Source organism: Nicotiana tabacum, chromosome 20, assembly GCF_000715075.1.
Source record: "Nicotiana tabacum cultivar K326 chromosome 20, ASM71507v2, whole genome shotgun sequence".
In the NCBI taxonomy this organism is placed as follows: Eukaryota; Viridiplantae; Streptophyta; class Magnoliopsida; order Solanales; family Solanaceae; genus Nicotiana; species Nicotiana tabacum.
The window spans coordinates 107,946,290-107,955,561 of NC_134099.1; the positions used below are offsets into that span (position 1 = coordinate 107,946,290).

Here is a 9,272-nt window from a genome sequence, read left to right on the forward strand (position 1 = left end):
AAACCTAGTTTAACTCGTGGAAATGAAAATTACTAAGAATGAACATCTTGAACAAGAAGTTATGTAGTTGCTGGGCATGCATCAAGATATGGAAAAATATGATGCTTGTGGTTTATGGTACAACGAGGCATTATCTGAACCTCATGCGAGTGATTTTGAAAAAAGACATTTATGTGAAGTGCTATACGCTTGTCTGATTATATTTGAAAGTTCAGATCACTATGATAGTCCACGATTTTCATTATCAGAACGTTGTACTTTGCTCTATTTTTTCCATTTAAATAGGAAGAGAATAGTCTCCGGTGTTCAGCCCACATGATTGATACATCTGGGAAATTATTTTGGTACCATGAAGAACTGGATACACTTGCAGGTTGGTTTTTTGTCATTTTTCTTATACTTTATGGGGGAAAGAATCTCTGTCAAAAAATTTTAACTTAGTTACGACATACTCCTAGCAATTAAAATTCTCTTTATTTTGGTTGCTGGCTTCTTATTTAAAATTGCTGAATATCCTATTAATGTTTTGTGTTGCAATCTGAAGCGAAGGTGGAAGAGCTTCCTACTAATGTCGCGTGTCAAATGTTGCTTGGATTTTCCACTTTTTAGCTTTTACTCAAGAACTTTGTGTTCACAAAGTTTGTTGGATTTGTCTCGGTGTAGTCAAATTCATTTGCACCATATTGGAAACTTATGTAGCATCAATCCAAGTCTTCCAAATTTCTTTGGCTAGTTGATTATCATTTCTGCACTGAGATTTGTTTCACAATGGATGCCGGTGTCAGCCTAGAAAACTATGTTGAATGAACCTTGTTGAATCCACAGTTCCTAGTCATCATCCATCAACATCTTTTCACAATATGTTACTGTGATTGGCCATCATGGTCTGACGGGCAATGTGTAGGTCCTCCAACTGACATGCTAGCGTACTGATCAACTCGGTATGAATCAAATCTGCTGATCTCTTTGATTTGCCTGAATATTGTGTTGGTGTCGAGGCCTCAATCGAGTTTTGAGTGGAATGGTGAATTCCAGTTGCTGACACAGTTTGATGAGAAAACAGTGCATGTTATAACACATACATGCTATGAGTTCCTGTTTTTGTTTCAGTTCTTCTTTCTGATTATTTGGATACTCAATTGAGTTGCATATTTTTAAAGAAATACTGGAAAACTCTTAATGCTAGTATTCAGTTTATTGGAAAATTACAGCTGCTTTAACATATAAGATATGTTAAGATGTATTAATCTTTTTTCTGATTTGCATGAGACATTATTATTTTTTTCCGCAGAAATTTCAATTTAGATTTGAATTAATATTTCACTGATGACTTTGCTCTTTTCAGTATACATAGGAGACATTCTTGTCCATTGTGGACCTTCACGCGGTATCGTTGAAATTTCCCTGACTATTCCTTAGTCATTTAGTTTGTTTTTTCTTTGGAATTGTCTAGTGCTGTTTTATATTTTATGGAAGATGTATATGAACTTGCATTATCAAGTAATAGTTGTATGATTCACTTCTCTCCTTTATGTAAATTTGATCAATAACTCTGTACTCACTCAGTTTTGGAATATTTTAGTGATTATCTGCATAATTTGCTAAGCCAATATTTCGTTCCAAGGAAGCTTTTAAATTAAGTGTCTAGATCTTTCATCATTCTCCAATACTCGCAATTGGAAGTTATTCATCTAGTATTCTGACTGACTGAATATCTCAATTCTCAGACTTTATTAGCTGAAATCCTAGTAGGGACTTCCCGTTGCCTTTTCTTTTTGTTGATAACAGTGGTGTCGGGGTCCGCTTACGTGCACCTCGACTATTCTACTAGGTATTTGTTACTTCCCAATTCCCACCTGCAGATGTACCGGTGTTTCCCTTTTCTTCCTTTATATGAACTTCAAAAAACTAAGGTATGATGCCCTTATCAAAAAAAGAAAAGAAAAAGAGAGAAAAACAACTAAGGTATAGATGTTGTCTTACTAGTTGATGTGACTTTTCCTTTCAGTTTAATGTTATTTTGTTTTCTTTACTTTAATCATCTAAAATGTAGAAACATGGCTCAATGCTTTACAATGCTATTTTGTTTTCTTTACTTTCGAAGGACATGGGATGGAAGCATAGTAATTTACTAATTTACAATGAGCTTCTTGGGGGTCACAGCTATTGGGTAAGCAGAGCTATTCCATTTAAAAGTTAGAAGGATGCTACCACATCTTAATTCAACGTGGCTCTTAGTGATGTCAATTGCATCATTCATGTGCTTTGACCAGAATATAACAAAACTCAGCCGTTCTAAAAGCTAGCTAGCATCTGCAGCATTCTGAACTTCCAGTCGTGTTATATCAAAGCTCTTTAAGCAACAGGTACACTCTTGGCTGAAATTCTTGCCTCCATTTTCATAGTTGCACTTGGTGCTTCCTTAACAGTGTGATGTTTTCTAATAATGTAAAAGCCATTCTTTGTGGATCACAACCAAGTTTCTCAATGCATTTTAATCCTATAAATATTTCTCCAATGGATAGCCTTTGTCTGCAGAATGATTGGGCCTCATCTACTAACCTCACTCAACTTAGATCATTGATTCTCAAATAGATTCCAAGTTATCTGAAATCAGACAGTTCGTCAATGCTAAAAGTGTCATTTTTAAGGATCACCCTTAGCTGTAGATACTAGTTCGTTTATTACCCTCTGTCGTTTACTCGCTTACCTAACTTTCAGACAACAACAACAACCCAGTATAATCCCACTTAGTGGGGTCTGGGGAGGGTAGTGTGTACGCAGACCTTACTCCTACCCTAGGGTAGAGAGGCTATTTCCAAATAGACCCCCGGCATCCTTCCCTCCAAGAACTTCCCACCTTGCTCTTGGGGAGACTCGAACTCACAACCTCTTGGTTGGAAGTGGAGGTTGCTTACCGAGGCAATTAAATTAGACTCTCTACTAAAGGCTTTTAATTCCATTTATTTCCGTGTATTTATTTTGTTCAAAACCCAGATGAAATAATCGCAGCAATTTCACAGAGGCTTAAACCTGGTTTCCCTCTTTTCATCTTTCCAACCCTGGTACATAAACCTCAACTTGGGAGCGAAAAAAAATGAAAAGGAAATCCTTAACCAATCACTTTTTGTTTTTTGGGTTAAAGATAATTTTGGCCATCTTAATAAAAATGAACTACATAGAATAGTATAAAGAAAAATATAATAAAGAAAGAAAAAGGAGGAGAGGGTAGCTTTGGGAGGTGGATAAGTTGGGAGGGGTTTGAGGAGGGAATTAGCTCTTCTGAATTGGTCCATGTAGATGTGTAGAGATCTTACCATAAAACTTATTGTGGACATAAGTACTTAACTATAGTGTATTAGTATAGCGCATAATGATTAAAAATTAGTGGTAGATTAAGTAATTCCAACTTCTTAGCTGTATTTGACAAAAACCTAGTTCCACTGATACTATGCATCTGGTTTTATACAATAGGAACTTTGCAGCAATAGCAAGATAAACTAGCATCTTAGAGAAAGCTAGCTTCTCACAGTACTTTGAATCTAGATAGCACTTCTAACACTCCCTGGATCCAAAAAAACGTGTGTATTAGTCCTGAATTCTTTTTTTTTTTTTTGGTTAGCCCCAGCAAGCATTGGACTTTGGTGTACAAAAGGACTTTTGCCCCGGCAACTTAATGGCTTTTGGGCTTAATAAATTCCAACACCTTTACCTCTATCATTTAGTGGACTAATATAATATTGAAAACTCTAAATGAGATCCACCTAGGATATAAAGCTACCCAGGCCTCTTTTCCTTGTCCGATGTGAGATTTTCCTAGGCTTCAAACCATTAAATAGACACATCTCTCGATCCCCCCTTCCCTAACTATGTCCTTCCTTGGACGAGTCCCGAGACAAACCAATAACACTTTTTGCCTTAATTAATTAATCAAACATAATCTACTAAGTTTGTAAAAAAAAAAAAAATGAGAGCTACCTGGGGTTCTCTGACATGGGATGTTCAGATGAAGAGACGAAAGAATTTATAAAGTCAAAGAAAGAAGCAAAATTGGTAAAAGAAAAAGGTTAAGAGAAAAAAAAATTCAAAAAGGGATTGGGAATAACGAGACAAATAGAGGGATAGAGGAGAAAAAGATAAAAGTATCAATAGAAACCCCCACTATAACATTATTACAATAGACAGTCAGTGCATTATTTATGGTTGATCAGCATTGATAGATATACAAGTAGTACGTTATAATGTGATAATGGTTTCCAATTGATAGATATACAGTATTTTAATACAATGTCTATAAAAATATAGAGTCAAAAAGAGGTTATGATCAATGTGAACCTAGTACATTCACCATTATTTCTCACTATCGCTCGGTGGTAAAGATACATTTGAGTTAAATATTCAATTTGGGACGGTCTCTTCCAAGAAAGAACTAACCATCAGTGGGCCAAATCTAGTATATTTTTGTCTTTTGGAATTTATCTTATTTGTTTTTCTTGCTTCTTAGGCTTTTCTGAAAGCATGGAAATGATTAGTAATATAGTTAAAAGTTAGAATCTACTCAACTCTCCACTCTCATAAAGTGGCTTTCTATTAAAAAGAAAAAGAAACTGAAAGCAGGAAATATGATTCATAGAGGGTTCTGCTCCACCCCTTCCTTGATGCATGTTGAGATTGACATTTGTCTTTGCATTTTTTCCCCAAAACAAATGTGAAGTTGCATTTCTTGAAGTTGTGATTTTAAAACAATTTATTCAAAAAATCTCGTGTTCCACTCAAAAAACACAACAAAATCGTCAAAAAAGTCCAAACAAGTGTTCTAACTTATTCAAACTTTTTTTTTCTTTTTTCCAAACGTTATCTAATTAGCTAAAATCGAAGAAGTAGCAACAAAGTGTTTGTGCTAAATATCTCATTCCACAATCTTTTTAAAGCAACTTGCTAAGTGAATTTGCCAATGTGCATAATGCCTAGTTTGAATATCTCACTTCTCCCATGCATATATATTCTTCCTTTTTTTGTTGCTCATCAGCCAAAGATCATGTTGTTATGGAAGCTACACACCTTTGGGATTTGACTGCTCAAACACCAGTACTTACAGTCAAAATAGCTCCTATCCATCTAACCTCAAATGCTACTGTCCAATTTATCAAATGCCTCTAGCAAAAACAGTTATCACAACTCCACTACTGGCGGTACTGAAGATGGTTCTGAAATAATTTATGGCATGTTTCTCTGTCTAAATGATGCCAACGAGAACCAATGCCAAGATTGTGTGAATAGTGCTACTAAATACATAATCCAGCGTTGCCCCAACAGAAAAACGGGTATGGTTTCGTATGACTACTGCTTCATACGATATTCAAATCAATCGATATTTCCTGAGCCAAATCCATCCATATTTATCCATCCAGATGATTCCAGTTGTTATGTGGAACATAATCCAATCCCAATTAACGTTGAACCACGTAGGTTCAGAAAGATGCTAAGAGACACGATGGATGAAATTGCAACTCAGGCTGCTAACGATCGCTCAGGAAAAAGAGTTGCAACTAAAGAAACCAATTTTACTGACCAGATAACAATTTATGCACTTTCTCAGTGCACTCCTCATCTTTCTACTTCTGCCTGTCTAAAGTGCCTTAAAACTGTGATAACCAAGTTCCCAGTATGCTGTAATGGGCAAAGGGGTGCTAGGATTTTCTATCCTAGCTGTTATATCAGGTATGCAGGTGCGGAGGTTTGATTGAATTGTGAGCAAATATTCCCTTGACATAAAAATATTCTAGTGTAGTGGCAAAAGCGTGACATTCTTTTATTCTTTTTGAGTTCCCTGACTCTGCTACTGCAGGTATGAAGTGTATTCTTTATACACAACCAAAACAGTACCTATGCCTGCTCTTGCTCCGCCTCCGTCCAAAAGTAAAGGTAGAGTTTAATAATACTGTATGCCTGATATAGTATGGAGACGATGACTAGTTTTCTTCTCTTCACTAGACATGTACTTAATGTAATCTGGAATAAACTACATCAAATACTGTATACAAATTACTTCTTCCCGTTCATTTCATTCGTTATTTCATTGGTTACAAAATTTAAGATATTAATTTAATTTATTTATTATATTAGTGATGATACAGGAAAATATATATCATAGTAATTTGAAACGTTAGCCTGATAGCAAAATAGTCATAATCATTAGATGAGTTTGAGTTATTGATCAGAGCCATAAAAATTATAGTACTATAAAAGAATACTATTCGTGGAACAATATCGTACAATTTTGGAACTTTACATCGTTGTGGTTGATGATTTAGAGCCAAGGTTTTCATCAGGATTGATATTTTGATGTAGGGCATCACAATAAAATGAGAAAGAAAGTAATTGTTGGCACAATAGTTCTCATTCTACTATTCAGTGGAGGCTTTCTTTTGCGACGGTGGAGAATGAAGAAAAGGAAAGCTCCAAAAATGGAGTTGAGTGGTAAAATCCGATGACTCTTATATATGACTTTATTAGTACAATTTAACTCGTTCACTAACTTACCCTTTTTCTATTTTATAGATGATCTCATGAGTGGGATTGTAACAGCTGAATGCTTGCAATATGACTTTAGCACAATAGAAACAGCCACAAACTGCTTTGCTGTGCAAAATGAAATTGGTAAAGGTGGATTCGGTGATGTGTATAAGGTAAAGTCAGTCACTTCAGATTCATGACTCCAGGCATGGTTTTTGTCAAGGATTTAACTTATAGACTGATAATGTAAAAATATGGTCTTACACTATGAGTGTATTTTAACATGGTTTAGCAGATAATCTAGTTTATTTCCAGGTTACTAGACCTTTTGGCGGATTAGTACCTGTAGTTGTATTTTAGGTAATAGTATGAAAATGATTTTACAATGCCTAGAAGGTAAACTCATTTATAAAACCAAAACATTCATTTACAATTCTTTTGTTCAGGGGGCACTTCTTACTGGACAAGAGATTGCTGTAAAGAGGTTATCAAGAAGGTCAAGCCAAGGTGTAGAAGAATTTTAGAATGAGGTTGTACTTGTAGCAAAGCTTCAACACAGAAATTTAGTGAGGCTAATTGGTTTTTGCTTGGAAGGGGAAGAAAAGATACTCATCTACGAGTTCGTGCCAAACAAAAGCCTTGACTACTTTTTATTTGGTTGGTTGTTTTTTATATAGTTAGATTTATTTTCTTGCTTTATAAATTTCCTGCATTTGATGCCATGGATATCTTGAGTTCTCTACACCCCGTTCAAGTTAATTAGCCAGAAACAGTTGGGTAAGAATGGTCCAAAGGGGTTCACGTAAATCACATATTTGTTGAAAAATTATACCGGAGAAATCGGGTACGCAAAAACAATCTGTTTGTTTATATATAAATTGTTAAATCCCTTTAATTTAAGAGGTGATTCTAGTGTAAGGACAAGGTGGTTCAAAATTTGTTTTAGGTTGTAGGTCTGAATCTCAAGTGTGGCAATTTTACATTTTTGTCAATCCCTTTGCCACTGGTCATTGGTATTGTCTTCTATATATTCTCATGTTTACTGTAAGCTCTCTACAGAGATGTTGTATCTAATTAACTTGGAATATTCATCTTACTGAGGATAAAAACACGAAGAAGCAGGCATCATTGACTTGGTCTGTACGTGACAAGATTATTAGAGGAATAGTACGAGGATTAGTTTATCTTCATGAAGATTCTCGTCCTCGAATCATACATCGTGATCTCAAAGCAAGCAATATATTGTTAGACAAAGACATGAACCCAAAAATTTCAGATTTCGGCAATGGCTAGAATTTTTGGAGTTGATCAAACTGAAGGAAGCACTAACATAATTGTTGGGACATAGTAAGTGTTTATTTTCCGCTACAAGTTTAGATATTAATGTACCCCTCCTCTCCTTTATACGTCCATAATATTCTATTTCTGTTGCTATCTAGTAACAGCACAGTGGAAGATTAAATTCACACCAATAGTTCTTAATATAGGGTTAAATCTAACTTGAAATTTTATGCATCGTAGGTGCTTACAGCACTATATTAATGTGATTTATTTTCTTTGCTAGTGGTTACATGTCCCCAGAATATGCAATGCATGGTCAATTCTCTGTGAAGTCTGATGTATTCAGTTTTGGTGTGCTTCTTTTGGAGATAATAAGCGGAAAGACAATTAGAACTCTTTATCAAGAAGATGGATTGGCTGACCTTCTTACCCATGTAAGTGTAAATTTATATTGAAAAATTCCCTCTATTTGCTATTTAAATTTTAGTATATATTTCAATTTTACTCCCTCTAATAAGGGGCGAAAATACCTTATCCTTTATCATCGTACATCATTAGATTATTTTAAATTTTTTCTTACGCGATCAAGGTTAATTTTACATACACAACAGGCCACTCTTCATAGTAAGCCTGATACGATAATGTAGAAACTGGAGTAATAAGAGTAATAACCTGCTATCACCGGTTAATTTATATTTATACTAACAATAAAGAGAAATTTAAAAAGTCACTGATTTTGTTTTAAACGTGATTTTTGAACCTGAGATGAACGTCTGTATCTCTAGGCTTGGCAGCTATGGAAAGATGGCAGAAGTATGGAATTTGTAGATCCAACTCTTATTAATGGCGACTCAAAGTCGACGTCTGAAGTTGTGAGATGCTTACATAATGGACTGTTATGTGTTCAAAATGATGTCGATGAAAGACCTACAACTGCCTTGATAGCTCGTATTCTCAGTACTGATTCTGCTACTCTGCCAGAGCCAAATCCACCTACATCTTTCAAGGCTTATGCAGGAATGAAAACGATAAATCAATTCACAAACAAATCAATTCTCCAAGAATCATTTACTGAACTCTGTCCAAGATAGTCTTATGGATGGCTATTGCATAACTGGAAGCGTCAAATGTAAACTGCATTGCATATTTAGTTCATAGTAAATAGGGATTTTGCGAAACTCAAGTGACTCTTAATTATTTAATGTACTTCCCCTCGTTAAGTTCAATTTTATGATTGCTTAGCAGTCTTTTTTTAAGTTAAAGGATCTAATGAGCTAAATGAAAACATGGGGAAGAAAATTGTAACTTCGCGTCTGAAGTTTGCACTGTCACGAGTAGAACTTCGTATGCGAATTCTTGGAACTTCAGACACGACGTCTGGAGTGTGTTCCAAAGTGGGTAAAGTTATAAATTTTTTGTGCAGGGTAAAGTAAAATGGTGGTCCAAAAATTGGGTATATCTACACTTCCGTTTCA

General features: G+C 35.2%; 1 pseudogene; it reads left to right on the plus strand.

The window, feature by feature from the left end:
• Window positions 1-2,396: 2,396 nt before the first annotated feature.
• Window positions 2,397-9,053, plus strand: LOC107767722 (cysteine-rich receptor-like protein kinase 25; annotated as a pseudogene).
• Window positions 9,054-9,272: the final 219 nt, after the last annotated feature.